The sequence below is a fragment of the Macrobrachium rosenbergii genome, chromosome 19 (assembly GCF_040412425.1).
Source record: "Macrobrachium rosenbergii isolate ZJJX-2024 chromosome 19, ASM4041242v1, whole genome shotgun sequence".
Lineage (NCBI taxonomy): Eukaryota > Metazoa > Arthropoda > Malacostraca > Decapoda > Palaemonidae > Macrobrachium > Macrobrachium rosenbergii.
The window spans coordinates 34,928,777-34,945,539 of NC_089759.1; positions in this window are offsets into that span (position 1 = coordinate 34,928,777).

Below are 16,763 nucleotides of genomic sequence, written 5' to 3' on the forward strand. Positions count from 1 at the left end.
TGAGTTTCCAAACCTGCCTCCATGACACCTGTCAGGTGTGGATCTGAGGTGGGGTATGGTCTGTTTATCAGCAATGTCCCCTGAGAGTCTATTGTGATTTTTAGCCAAATGAGTTTTAAAGGCCACTCCTACCTCGACACCGGCCAGAGTGGGGATATGGAGCCTCTAACGGTTGTGTATGTTCGTTAGTACTGTTCTTGTAGTATATATATTTGTGACTTCTCACACTCTGTATCAGTCCTTCGTCAATGGCTTGAAATAAAGTCGAAACCGGTCAGGACCTACACCCCGTTTCTTATTTTTCACCTGTGGTAATGTGTGATAAATGAATCACGTACAAAAGTGATAATAATCATCAATGGATACCACGCGCTCCTTCCGATCTTTCTGTGTTCTTTTCCCCATCTTGGAATATGCCGTCAGAGAATTTGCCGACGCCCTCACTCAAGCTCATACCAACAAGGAACACCTGCGGTTTTTACGTGAATGTCGGGATGAACAAGTGATACCAAGATCGTTCATAACCAATTCCTTGCTGAAATTAGAAGACCAACCCTTCGGTGAAATACAACGTGCCATATTGGAAAAACATATCAACATCAAAACATTGGAAACCAAAAAGAATTTTGAAGATCTCACGAGGAAAAGACGACATTTTGAAGCCTCAATACCACCAGATTGAGAGATGCCCTCCGTGAATATTGTCATGTGAAGATGAGGAATCAAGTGTATCGGAAACTGAAACGGAAACACGATAATAAAATGAAACTGTTGATTGAAAGAAGCCCTTGGACCAACAACGCCAATCATGAATGTGTCGTCAACTTATCAAACAAACAGCTGGATAGAAATGTAACTAGTGCCTTAGGCTACGGTTTAAACTTTGCTTTATCTCCTGGCGGAAGGAACAGTGTGGAAATAACTAAAGGACTGTGTAATTTGGAAAAATATAGTGATTTAACGAATGAAGAAGTGAACATGGTTAAGGGAGTGATTTATGGAAGTATGAAAAATCAGACACCACAAACGTCCCCAAAAGATTTATGGTTGCTATTAATGAACTGAAAAAGATAAAAATATACACATGACAAAAGCAGATAAATCAGGCGCCCTTGTAATTTTAAATAAAAGTGAATATATAGAAAAATGCAAAATCTTTTAGGTGATGATAACACATATAAAGAATTAAATAAGAACCCGATAGACAATGTGAATAGTGGTTTCAATAAGAAAGTGAAAAACCTGTTAAAAGGTAACGAAAGCCTTATAAAGAAGTTGTGTGTGACCTCTCCATCGCTACCATACATGTATGGTACAATAAAAACTCACAAAGCAAACTTTCCGGCCAGGCCAATTATCAGTTCAGTTGGTTCCGCATCATACAAGCTAGCGAAGTACTTAGTAGATATTCTCAACCCATTAGTAGGTACCATCTCAAATGCAAATATCAAGAATAATGTGGACCTGATAAATAAACTAAATAGTGTAGAGATTAATAGTGAATCCAGGCTTGTAAGTTTTGATGTTGTATCACTATTCACAAAGGTGCCAATAGATGATCTGATGGCGTTTTTATCTGAATTGTTAGAGAACACACAGCTGGATATCCCATTTTCTAAAAGTACTTTAATTGAACTGATTAAATTATGTGTAAAAGATTGTAAATTTGAATTTAATGGTAAATTTTACTCACAAAATTTTGGTATGGCAATGGGAAACCCTCTATCCCCAGTGTTAAGTAACTTATATATGGAATTTTTGAAAAGAAGATATTAAACAACATAATCCCACGTAATGTAACATGGTTTAGGTATGTTGACGACATAATTTGTGTATGGCCAGGGAACCAAGATGTAAAAACTTTTTGCTAAGTTAAATCAATTAGTACCATCAATTAAATTCACGATGGAAATGGAAAATAATGGGTGCTTACTGTTTCTGGATGTCCTCATACGAAGAAATAGTAGTGGGTTTAAATATAGTGTGTATAGAAAACCCACTAACATTTCTTCCTATGTGCATTTCTATTCTGGACAAAGCAATAAGGTTAAAAGTCAGTGTTTTCATCTATGTTTTTAAGAGCATTACGGGGTATGTAGCCCTGAATATATTGATGATGAAATAGATAAGATTAGGAATGCAGGCAAAAATTGAAATATCCTGATAGTGTATTAAACAGTGCATATGAAGCGGCAAAAAGACTTTGTATCAAAACCAGAAAGAACCTTACAACACAAAAATTTGCTTGTTCTGCCTTATAATAATAGTATGAAAGATATCCCTCATCTACTTAAGAATTTTGGTGTTAATGTCGCATTTAAGAACAATACAACAATGAAAATGTACTTATCAAGAACTCCCAGACAATATTAAAGGGTGTGTATATAAAATTCCGTGTAAGTCTTGTGACAACTTTTATATTGGCCAAACCGGGAAAGCACTGGAAAAAGAATTGAACAACATAAGAAATGTGTGAGATATGCACAAGGGAACAGTGGTATATTTGTACATGTTAGTGAGAACAATCATGCTATCAACTGGGAAGGGGCAAAAAGGATTGTATATTCTAATAATGCACTGGAAAGGAACATCATTGAATCTAGCTTCATAAAAGAAAGTTACAACCATAATATGAATATCAGTCAAGGGATGTATAAACTTGATCCTTTAATATCAAAAGAAATTTGTAAATTGTTTAAACTTTAAGGTAGGCAGTAGAGATATATGAAAATAGGATTATCATATTTGTAAACACAGTACGAGGGTAGTAAGGTTAATGAGTTTCCAAACCCGCCTCCATGACACCTGTCAGGTGTGGATCTGAGGTGGGGTATGGTCTGTTTATCAGCAATGTCCCCTGAGAGTCTATTGTGATTTTTAGCCAAATGAGTTTTAAAGGCCACTCCTACCTCGACACCGGCCAGAGTGGGGATATGGAGCCTCTAACGGTTGTGTATGTTCGTTAGTACTGTTCTTGTAGTATATATATTTGTGACTTCTCACTCTGTATCAGTCCTTCGTCAATGGCTTGAAATAAAGTCGAAACCGGTCAGGACCTACACCCCGTTTCTTATTTTTCACCTGTGGTAATGTGTGATATATATATATATATATACTGTATATGATATTTGTAAGGCGAGAACTGTCAAGGAAATGAGAAAAGTGACAGTGACAGCTAAATAAATGTAACCCACGTGATGTCATGGTATTGTTCCTTGTTGGTGTGGATGGAGTTTTTGATTTTATCTTATACTGTATATATATCTCTCATTTTATGCTGTTCCTTTCGCACGCCCGTAGAGCTTCTCCCTCAGACAGGAGGAAGCAGAGACGGGTGGCGTTGATTTATTCACGGAAAAATATTCCCATGTGAATATTTTTGTATCAATTTTTTTTATTCTTTTTTATTTTTGCAGTTGAACCAGATGGCCTCGAGCGAGGTTTTACTCCTTGTCCGGCTGATTTGTTTAATCATGTCGTGTTGCTCGTGAGCGTGTGTGTGTGTGTGTGTGTGTGTGTATCTGTGGCTGCCTTCGACTGGACTGTTTATCTGGCCCTCTTAAAAGCTCTGATGGCATTGTTTGTTGGGAGGATAAAATAAGACCGTTTTCTTGTGAACTGAAAATCCTTTAAGCTTTACCAGGACTAGTCGCCTCATCTCCTTATTTTATTCTTATTTTTACAAACGCGATTGTTCCCTTATAGTGTCCCTCGTTTGTTTTATAATCCAGTCTTTAGAAGAGCGTAAGACGGTATTGATCATCTTCTCGGATTCAGGTTCATTTTCTCGAAATAAGTGTTTCAGACCAATTTCCTCCCTTTCAATGTTCTATGTTTTCTTTTCTTTGACGTTATGTTTGGGAGTTGAGGAATAGGCTTTCAAAGGGCCAAGTAATGATCACCGAGGCATTATTTTTAAAATTTAGCCGAAATACCAATTTTGTACCCATATAAGGTAATTTTCTAAATACCATGAATTGTGTTCTTAAACTTGCAAATACAACATGAAGAATTTTATCGATACGACCAATCAATATTAATAAAGAGCAAAAAGAAAACATCAACGTACTTGGCAACACACCCTCGGTCGCCGTGCCACACCTCGCCAAAATGCTGGAACGCGGCCAAAAATTTTCGCGAACTGGCTGCTTTTAGTATGCGTCTGTGTCATCGGTCCGTAACGCTATTAATAGTGTATGATGTAGGACGAGCTGGTTCGACGTTACTGTCGTTAGATTAAGCTGACTCTGTGCCTTCACGGGCCCGCTGTCTCGCGAACGCGTAAATAGGTCTATGACAAATCGAAGGTGTGATTTCCTGTCGGACGTAAGTTTCTCAGATTCTCTTTAAAACTTGCCAAGCATGTGCGCTGTTAGGCCAGAAACGCGCAGAAGCGGAAATCTCCTCATTACGGGCTCGTAAACATGAACTGTGTTTTAAGCATACCCAAGTAACCCAACGTATCTTCTAGCCACGTAAGATAGATAGTCAGCTACGAGGACAATGTACTCTCTCTCTCTCTCTCTCTCTCTCTCTCTCTCTCTCTCTCTCTCTCTCTCTCTAGTTTAAAACCGATGTGGACTCTGCTTGGAGTGTTTGAACACAAAGTTTTCAGATTTTTTCCAATATAAGAAAAATAAAAAAAAAACTGCATCCATTCTCTTTTAGAATTTCATGCTCACCAGCAAATAATTAACTTCGAACGCCTTTTTCTAAATTCTAAATCCATAAAGATATTAAACGGCATAGACTTATGACACATTCTTTATCTTAAACTCATTTTTACACCAATCCAGTCACTCTCCTGTTTGCATATTGCAGCATATTTCGCTATCATCATAATGGTTTGTAGCTGTTCTCAGTAAACTAACTCATAGTATATATATACAGTATATATATATATATATATATATATATATATATATATATATATATATATATATATATATATATATATACACACACCGTGTATCCTAAGTATATCTTAAGATTGTTTTAGGTCCGTGTATGTTACATAAATCTTTTCCTTTCTTCCCAATCTTGTCACATTTTCATTTCATAATAAACAATTTATCCGCAAATCTTCCTCGACAAAAGACGCGTTTCCACCTCTGTCTTAATCAAAATCCTCCTAAATACCTTCCCATAAAAGGAATAATTTAATTGTTCTTGAGCAAAAGGGAATAGACTGCGAGAATATGATATAATGTTATTTGGTATACCAAGGAAGGTGTAAGGTATGATTCTGATTCTAAAGATAAGATATAAGGCGAGTGTGCCTGCATGATTACAGACGCGAGGAAGTTCCTCGTTGGACGAGTCGGTAGAGTTCTCGGCTAGCACTCTGCTAGGCCCGAGTTCGAGTCTCCGGCCAGCCAATGAAGAATTAGAGGAATTTATTTCTGGTGATAGAAATTCATTTCTCGCTATAATGTGGTTCGGATTCCACGATTGGTTCTTAGCCACGTAAAATAAGTCTAATCCTTCGGGCCAGCCCTAGGAGAGCTGCTAATCAGCTCAGTGGTCTGGTTAAACTAAGGCATACTTAACAGACACGAGGACAAATATTATAATGTGGAAAAGAAATTTCTATGCTCGATCACATAAATGATTTTCTCTGTGTATCTTATACAGTTATTCATTATAAGTGAAATAGACAACTCGACTGGATTAGGAAATAATAAAATGATATAGATAAGTTCTCAAACCGGTGCTTCCTCTTTGCTCCATAAAGATTTTCGGAAATACAATTCTTCTAAAAATGGGCGAAAACCATTAATTTTCCTGAAAATGGGCAAATGATGACTATTTAACCTCAACACATCCATAAGAGCTTTTCGTGTGCATTTTCACGGCTTTTATCTGCATCTACTTTTACTGATTATCTGTAGTTCTTCACTAATTCTTTATACTTTTGCCTTTTTTCTCTGTTTCCCTTTACGTAACTGCAATATACAAAATATAAACTATTTTATTCTGCTTACAGTAAACATTGCCACATTAACTTGTACTATCATTACATTGCTTGATTTTTGAGCCTCCTGTGTATCACTAGAGACAAATTCAACACTGATAGCAATTGATCAGCTGCTGACTAATTACCGTAACGGTTACAGTACCTGATATTTGAGCCTCTCAGTCGACAAACATGCCAAGCGCCATCCCGGGCCGAAGTATTTTTAATTTAATTTATTATGTTTTAAAAATGGCACTTGGCATGTTTCCCGACTGAAAAGCTCATTTGACAATGCTTTCCAGTCTGGGTATTTCTGCCATATGCACGACCTCAGCTTAAATCACTGACGCATTTTTTGCCTCCTACTTTTATTTTGAGGGTAAAGCTTCATCTGTTGATGCGCCAAAGAACATTCTACGCCGAAGAGAAGTTCCGAGAATCTCTATTTTCGTTCTTGATTCTCATGGAAGATTTTTAGGTCAAGAGCATTCAACTGGCAATGAGGCCGCAGTGTACGCAGTTTTCTTAACGTGGCCTGAACACGCCTAAATAGAAAAAGCTTAATTTGATCATGAGCATTAGAACACCTACTGTTCTGCTCAAGAGTTCTGCGTAGACAACAGCGTCAGTGTCCCGAAAACGTTCGCTTACTACGTTCGATTTAACCCTGGAGAGTAGGCTACTGCCATAATGGGCAGTCCGGTTAGAGTCTGCTCAGAACCGACTGAAACCTGCTAATCTGGGGAAAGAAACAAGATCAACGACGTTACTTTTCTTCGCTTTGCAATTTGGATCTGAACTTGCTTCCTATTGGTTAGATCAGATAATCGTATTACATATTATATACTGCACTCTTCTGTCTACTTTTAATATGAAACAAACATTCAACCAGTTTGTACATTTGTCGTTCAAGTATGAAAATTGTCATCAGATTTAATATGTTTAAATGTTAAACGATACGGGTCTCCGGAAGCACCAGATGCACCTAGACGAAATGTATCTCTAAGACGAAGCATTTGCCCATAAAACAAATGCATCACCGTTAAAATACGATATAAGATACCTTTTGTTGCTAAGACGGATACATCGTTGTCAAAATACCATGAGTGAGTGGGGCAAAATAATATGAAATACCATCTTACTGGGGTGGAATACGTTAAAAATACCATGTAACTAAGACAGACTCAAATGGTACGTACAATTCCTGATATCTCCAAAACAAATCTCGCATAACTGCGAAGGGTAACAAGTCGCTAAAACCTCATCACAAGCCAATTCCTAGGCATATCAGTATTCCAAATGTTATCAAAACATTGTTTATAAATGGGATTAATATCTGGTCTGTGATTAGATCCTATATCTCTCTCTGCGATCTTTATTTACTTGATTGAGTGATGACTATGGCCTAGAAATGAGAAACCTTGCCGATCATGGGGTCGCCATGGCGCTTGGAGGTTGACAATGTTAGCCGTAACAAATGGCTTGAACTGTCCAAAGTCACAGCGGCGAAACGGCCTTCAAATAACTACCAGTCAATTGATTTTGAGAATTCCAAGTTTTTAGAGAGGATATTAGTTGTTCAATACGAATTTATTGTTGCTGGCGATCTTTGCAATGTAAATGAATTGTCATGTCACATGTCGGAAACCAGGTAGTTTAACCATATAACTGTACAGTTTAATAATGCTAACAGTAATTATATATATATATATATATATATATATATATATATATATATATATATATATATATATATATATATATAATAGGAAATATGACGATTGCAGGTGACATCAAAAAGGAACATGGTATGCAACTTGTTGTTAAAAAGCCTAGAGCCTAAGCTAAAAACAGAGCGTTTTAGCTATTTTTTTTTAAACCTTTATTCAAATTCATTTTTGGGTCAATTTGCGGCCTACGTGGAAGAACGTACTAAGCATTTGCGTAGAATGACAAGCTGCCCCAGAGAGGATGAGGGTGCGTATGAATGAAGCGTAGTTGAATTTGAATTTCGCTGATAATATGTCTTATATGCAACATTTCATCTTATATTTCAGACGCGGCGTAGGCCCATATAAATGCACATTATTTCCATATGAGTTTATTGAGTTTTAATGTAATTTCTGAAGTCAGATTTCTGCTACTAATATTCTATTATTATTATTATTATTATTATTATTATTATTATTATTATTATTATTATTATTGCTGTTGTCTTCAAGACATTTTGGCATTTACTTAAAGGTTTGGAAATTGAATTATACTCTCTACTTTAATAGCCTTGTTATGTGCTTACTATTATCCCCTTAATTCAAGCCTTTGGAAAACGTGTACCATATTTTGAAAGGGCTTATCAAAATACCTCCGTGATATGAAAGTTTAGAAAACTTAATAGTCTATTCAACTTACGTAGGCTTAGCTGGGGATTATCTTGGTGTTTCAGAAGCTTAGAAATTTGTTGAAAAATAAAACAATATAAATATATTCGTGTGCAGAAACTTGAGGTTGTTAGCAGTAGTTGTCAAGACAGGATTGCTATCATAGGCGTACGAGCCGGGGGTGGGGGTGGGGCTGGGGGGGGGGGGTGGCTGCAGCCCCCAAGATTTAGGCGGACACAAATTTTTCGGGCAGAGTAGCCATGCAATGTAGCAGGGCTATTCAACTGGCTATTCAACCATTGCAATTTATTTCAGTAATAGCTATTATTTATTTAGTATATTACTTTAAAAAGTATAACGCATACTAATTACTCAGTTCAATTTTTTACTGTAGGCTTTATGTAATACTTGTAAATTTGGGTGGAATTTAGTAGTTAGCCTACATTTTTACATGGCGTGTACTATAAATGTGCAGTGTCTTCATGAAGTGTGGTTTCTTCCTTCACACACACACACACACACACACACGTACATACACACATGTATATATAATTGCTTGGATTTACAGGCAAAATATATTTCGGGCAGAGAAAGTTCAGGCGCCCTGGATGAGAAAGGTCCCGTACGCCCATGCCTGCGACTTTAATGTTTTCCTTTCAAATTTCATTACTTAAGTTTGTTTTGAATAAAACCTGCTTATTTTAAATGAACTACAATATATTCATTTAGCGTCTATGAAGGAGAAACCAACAAAGTATTCTTTTGCAAATCCTTTGAGTCTAACTCATACTTTCACTTTGAAAATTTACGAATGCAAAGCGCAACAGTTTATTATTCATTCTTGAGTTCTTACGAAAGTTGTAATGAGCACGAAAAATCATCCATGCAGAAGGCAATATTCCTATTAGCTCGACCACTTCATCCTCGGCCGAATTGATCTTAAATAACGGTGACTCTCAACTAGATATTCAAAGCTTTAATATTTATTCTCTCTCTCTCTCTCTCTCTCTCTCTCTCTCTCTCTCTCTCTCTCTCTGTATATATATATATTATATACACATACACACACACATATATATGAGTATATATATATATATATATATATATATATATATATATATATTATATATATATATAAGTAGGTAGTTATATATATACCTATATATATATCTATCTATATATATATATATATATATATATATATATATATATATATATATATATATATATATATATACTCAGTAATTGGGCGGCTACTTGGAAATCTTAGCGTAATGATAAATAATATTGCCAAGACCAGGAAGAACATTCTTTATTGTACAAGCTTTCGAGGTATAAAACCTCATCATCAGGCTGAAAAAACCGACAAGGATGAGAATCAATAAAATTACAATAAAATGAATTGTCATAATAAATCTTCAGCAAAAATACTAACGAAATATATGAAATGAACAAGTAAATACAAACTAAAAGCGTGAGACGTAAAATAACGAAAAATTAAAAACACAAACATAAATATGAAAATAAAACTAAAGTGAAATGTAAACAAACTACCACTCACAAAGTAAAATATTTAACGACCTAATTGAGTACCTACTATGAAATTACACGATAGCTAGTTGAATACCAGACGAGTTGTTGTTCAATTCCGGCTTCATCTTTTTAATAGTCAGCGACTCTGAAATTAAAAGGTCCAGTCTATTTGAACAAAAAGACAGTACCCAAAAATCCAGGTCAGTGAAAGGATGGTCCTGTGCTAAACTGTGTTCTCTAATGGCAGAAAAGGGTGGTATGGAAAGGGGAAACCTAGTTCTAATAGAAAGACCTCTGTGTTCCAAAATTCTGTGTCTGAGCCAGCGGGAACTAGATCCCACGTATCGCAGACCACACTGCGAACAAGTGAACAAGTAAACGACACAGGAATTAAGGTCCACAGGCAGAGTAGGCTTCTCTCTCAAAAGTGATCTTATTGTAAAAGGATTACAGAAAACAAACCGGAAACTGATTTGAGGAAAAAATGCTTAAGTATTTCTTGTAACTTTTTCGGACCATATAGCTACTATGACCAAGGTAAGGCAATTTAATGTACTTTACATCTTTACTAGCAGTACTGTACACCGGTCTGGGACAAAACTTTTCATTTAAAAAATTCCCTTGGACCTGTATATGCGGATTGCTTCATGGGTTATTGTGAAAGGATTTGGATGTCTGAATGCCCTAGTGCTTTCAAACCTTTGTATTACCGTAGGTATGTAGATGATACTTTCCTTGTGTTTAAGGAATTATCACATGTTGATTTGTTTTTTGAATATTTTAATTCTCGTCACCCTAACATTTCTTTTACTTGTGAGACGGAACAGGATAATAAGTTGTCATTTTTAGATGTACAGGTATACAGAAATAGTGGCAAATTTGAGACCTCTGTTTATAGGAAAAGTACTTTTACTGGCTTGGGATTGAATTACCTCAGTTTTTCGCCAAAGTTGTATAAGATGAACTCAATACGCACATTGATTAATAGAGCCTACAATGTTTGTTGTGATTTTAATTTATTTCATCAAGATATGGTTTTCCTCCAGAATTATTTTTCAGAAAACTCATATCCCATTTTTGTATTTTACAAAGTTCTGAAAAATTTTTAAATGAAAAGTTTTGTCCCAGACCGGTGTACAGTACTGCTAGTAAAGATGTAAAGTACATTAAATTGCCTTACCTTGGTCATAGTAGCTATATGGTCCGAAAAAAGTTACAAGAAATACTTAAGCATTGTTTCTCTCAAATCAGTTTCGGTTTGTTTTCTGTAATCCTTTTACAATAAGATCACTTTTGAGAGAGAAGCCTACTCTGCCTGTGGACCTTAATTCCTGTGTCGTTTACTTGTTCACTTGTTCGCAGTGTGGTCTGCGATATGTGGGATCTAGTTCCCGCTGGCTCAGACACAGAATTTTGGAACACAGAGGTCTTTCTATTAGAACTAGGTTTCCCCTTTCCAAACCACCCTTTTCTGCCATTAGAGAACACAGTTTAGCACAGGACCATCCTTTCACTGACCTGGATTTTCGGGTACTGTCTTTTTGTTCAAATAGACTGGACCTTTTAATTTCAGAGTCGCTGACTATTAAAAAGATGAAGCCGGAATTGAACAACAACTCGTCTGGTATTCAACTAGCTATCGTGTAATTTCATAGTAGGTACTCAATTAGGTCGTTAAATATTTTACTTTGTGAGTGGTAGTTTGTTTACATTGCACTTTAGTTTTATTTTCATATTTATGTTTGTGTTTTTAATTTTTCGTTATTTTACGTCTCACCCTTTTAGTTTGTATTTACTTGTTCATTTGAAGATTTATTATGACAATTCATTTTATTGTAATTTTATTGATTCTCATCCTTGTCGGTTTTTTCAGCCTGATGATGAGGTTTTATACCTCGAAAGCTTGTACAATAAAGAATGTTCTTCCTGGTCTTGGCAATATTATTTATCATTAAGCTATATATATATATATATATATATATATATATATATATATATATGTATATATATATATATATGTATACACATATATACGTATATATATAGGTAGGTAGGCAGACAGTTAGGTATACAGAGAGAGAGAGAGAGAGAGAGAGAGAGAGAGAGAGAGAGAGAGAGAGGAGCAACCAGTTAGGTGTGTGGAAAAATGCTCTGAGATGCAAATTGGATGAAAGTCTTCTCTTTCATCTTTTGTTATGGAAATTTACATATAGTTTTCAAACCGAGATTTAATATAAATTATCTGCTCTTGCATATAAATGTACACACGTTTACGTGTACATAAAATATATATAATAAAAAACGGCTTTCTCGCAATCTTCGTGCTGCGTATTCTATCACTTATTCTAAGAAAAGTTCTCATTTCATATGAGGAAAATGTTATTTTGCAAAACAAGTTATAACATTAATCTTTGGCAAGAAAATTACCTTTTATCAAAATGCCTATACTTAAATGCCATCAGATCAACACTTAATTACATTAGAGAACTCTTCAGTTGTGGGACTAAAAGATTTGGTTTCTTAACTATAACGCGGCAATATACACACTCAGCGTCTATCCATGTACCGTGTACCAGAAAAACACTAGACTGGTAGCCAATAACGATATCATCTAAGAGGACGAATAATTTTCTCTGGAGAGCGAACGATTTAGAAAACAGGATGACTAATAACGGCCGAGGAGTCGTTTGAACACTGCGTCTGCAGACAGCGCAAGCCGTGTGCTATTGTTTACCAACGATGTTCCGCACAAGTTGGCAACCCTGTATCGGCACGCCTGAAGGTCACGTGATTCCAATCCAGACATCTAGATCAGATGTCGATTGTTGCAACTGTTATGACAATTATGGCTCACTCTTTGTAGGTCCTAGCTTGGGTTAATCATCAGTGTAAAATAATAAACATAACATAGTAAATGATATAGTGACATATCATGAACTCAATAAAATTAGCTTTTTAACCATTTCTAAATAAGTTTTCTGTACAGCGCATAATGCTGAATGAAACTTTCAGCTACGGCCCATGAACTCTTAGCCGCGGCCCGTGAAACTCAGCCACGGTCCGGTGGTGGCCTGTGTTGTTGGCACCGACAGCGGTGCCCGAAGTACGATTATGGTTAACTTTAACCTTAAATAAAATAAAAACTACTGAGGCTAGAGGACTGCAATTTGGTGCGTTTGATGATTGGAGGGTTGATGATCGACATACCAATTTGCAGCCCTCTAGCCTCGGTAGTTTTTAAGATCTGAGGGCGGACAGGAAAAGTGCGGACGGACAGACAAAGCCGTCACAATGGTTTTCTTTTACAGAAAACTACAAAGGACATCATCTTACGAAGATGGATCATCTGTGTAACAGGTGGCGTGGCCTACGAACATTCATTTGGCTTCTAAATAGCTTTTTATACACAAGGACTTATCTACTGACTTACTTATGCGAGAGCCTCGCACTCCGTACCTTTTATGATGGTGCGGATGTTACTCTGCATCCTGTCAAATTCACTGAAAATGCTACTCCTTAATTTTACTCCATACTTTCCTCATTTCTTTGTTAAGTAATAAGTTCTTCGTTGGGTAAGTCGGTAGAGCTGCGGACTGTCACTCGATGGGCCGGAGTTCAATTCCCCGGCCGGCTGACGAAGAGTTAGAGGAATTTATTTCTGGTGATAGATATTCATTTCTCGCTATGACGTGGTTCGGATTCCACAATAAGCCGTAGCTCCCGTTGCTAGGTAACCAATTAGGTTCTTAGCCACGTAAAATAAGTCTAATCCTTCGGGCCAGCCCTAGGAGAGCTGCTAATCAGCTCAGTGGTCTGGTAAAACTAAGGTATACTTAACTGGGAGGATAAGCTGCCATCACGGTTTCTTTGAAAGTGGACGCCCTGACGGTCGAATTGTGTAACCACCTCATCATTCCATCGTTACATATGAGCCGAATGAATTAAATAACTAGTTTTGTCACATATCTCCTCTCTGCTGCGAAATCCTGCACAGTCTTTTAGGTTTTTTCTGTAATAGTTTTCGCAACGAGATACCCTGAAATTAAAATGGCAGAAATTAAAGGAATGCACCTCTCTGCAAGACATTTTATATACACATATAGTACACTCACATATATATATATATATATATATATATATATATATATATATATATATATATATATATATATATATATATTATATATATACATATATATAAGCGAATCCCACAGGAAAAAGACAGGCAGAAGTTCAGTACCAAGCGCTTTCACGTTTATTAACGCATCGTCGGGGCACGAATGAGACACAAATATAAAGAAGGTTACAAAGTAAACAAAAAGAACAAGAATAACCAGATGGTCAGTTGTCAAAGGGTAATAAACAGAAAGTTAATCCAGGATAATCCGGGATCGAGCTGTCTCAAGCTGAACCTAAGATCAAACAAAAAGAAATACTAAAGTTTAGGCTTACAAAATTCAAAAACATGTATAACCTTGAATACCAGATGGTTAATTGCCAGGGGTTAAAAAGAAAAGGTTAATCCACGGCAAATCAGGGATCACGCGGTCACAAACTAATCCAAATATATACTTAACCATAAGGCAAAAGGAATCTTACCCATTCAAATTGCAGAAACATGTATAAAAATTAATATTAATTTTGCTTATATTTATCAACAACTTTTTTTAATTATTAAAGCATCAATTTTAAATAAACCAAGACTTAAATTGAGAACACTTTCATTATTTACCTTAATAAAACAAGATTCGATGATATTCCTTTTAACTGTGTCATTGCACGGGACTAAAGGTCTTGCTTTACTCCAGTTAATAGGATGATCTAAATCTCTCATATGTACGAATAATGCATTCGATATTTGGCCAGTTCTCACAGAATATTGGTGTTGTTTGATTCGTTGTGAAAGTGGTTTTCCAGTTTGTCCATAATATGTTTTATCACATTTTTTACAAGGAATTTCGTAGATGCAGCCAAAAACATCTTTAGGAGAATTTCTTATCACTAAACCCTTAATATTAAAGTTACTGAAAACAACATTTATGCTGAAAAGTTTTAAAATTCTAGGAATTTGTAAAAACCTTTCATCATACGGTAATTTGAGAATATTATGCTTGCTGAATTCCAGTTTGTTATTAGTTAAATAACATGTTTTCGTGGCTCTTTTCCATGCTACATCTACAAAGGTCCTTGGGTATTTAAGTTTCAAAGCAATATCATAAATAGTTTTGATCTCAGCATCAATGAACTGCGGGCTACACACACGTAAAGCCCTTAAGAACATTCCAGAAAAAACAGAGAATTTAACATTCTGATGGTGATTGGAATAATAATGAACAAAAGAGGCAATGTTAGTTGATTTTCGAAAGACTGAAAAGGTGAAGTTTCTATCATGTCTATGGACAGTTACTTCAAGAAAATTCAAATTACAATTTCTTTTTTCCTCTACGGAAAAATTTATAGAAGGGACTAAATTATTTAGCTTAACGAGAAATTCCTGGAGATTTTCGTGAACTGGCCAGATACAAAAAATGTCATCTACATACCTAAACCATATAACTTTTCGGGGCAAAATTTTTGGTAAGAATTTTGTCTCAAAAAATTCCATGTAAATATTGCTAAGGCCAGTAAATCATCTACAGGCACCTTTTAGAGGAATAATTAGAAAGTTATGACATTCCCTTAACTGTAGCAAACCTCACAAATCTTATAAGGTTATGTATCAAAGATAGTAAATTTTGTTTCAATGGGGAATTTTTTGTACTAAAGTTTGGTATGGCTATGGGTACTCCCTTATCTCCTGTCCTTAGCAATATTTACATGGAATTTTTTGAGACAAAATTCTTACCAAGAATTTTGCCCCGAAAAGTTATATGGTTTAGGTATGTAGATGACAATTTTTGTATCTGGCCAGTTCACGAAAATCTCCAGGAATTTCTCGTTAAGCTAAATGATTTAGTCCCTTCTATAAAATTTACCGTATAGATGAAGAAAGGAATTGTAATTTGAATTTTCTTGATGTAACTGTCCATAGACATGATAGAAATTTCACCTTTTCAGTCTTTCGAAAATCAGCTAACATTGCCTCTTTTGTTCATTACTATTCCAATCACCATCAGAATGTTAAATTCTCTGTTTTTTCTGGAATGTTCTTAAGGGCTTTACATGTTTGTAGCCCGCAGTTCATTGATGCTGTGATCAAAACTATTTATGATATTGCTTTGAAACTTAAATACCCAAGGACCTTTGTAGATGTAGCATGGAAAAGAGCCAGGAAAACATGTTATTTAACTAATAACAAACTGGAATTCAGCAAGCATAATATTCTCAAATTACCGTATGATGAAAGGTTTTTACAAATTCCTAGAATTTTAAAGCTTTTCAACATAAATGTTGCTTTCAGTAACTTTAATGTTAAGAGTTTAGTGATAAAAAATTCTGCTGAAGATGTTTCTGGCTGCATCTATGAAATTCCTTGTAAAAAATGTGATAAAATATATTATGGACAAACTGGGAAACCACTTTCACAACGAATCAAACAACACCAATATTCTGTGAGAACTGGCCAAATATCGAATGCATTATTCGTACATATGAGAGATTTAGATCATCCTATTAACTGGAGTAAAGCAAGACCTTTAGTCCCGTGCAATGACACAGTTAAAAGGAATATCATCGAATCTTGTTTTATTAAGTCAAATAATGAAAGTGTTCTAAATTTAAGTCTTGGTTTATTTAAACTTGATGCTTTAATAATTAAAAAAGTTGTTGATAAATATAAGCAAAATTAATATTAATTTTTATACATGTTTCTGCAATTTGAATGGGGAAGATTCCTTTTGCCTTATGGTTAAGTATATATTTGGATTAGTTTGTGACCGCGTGATCCCTGATTTGCC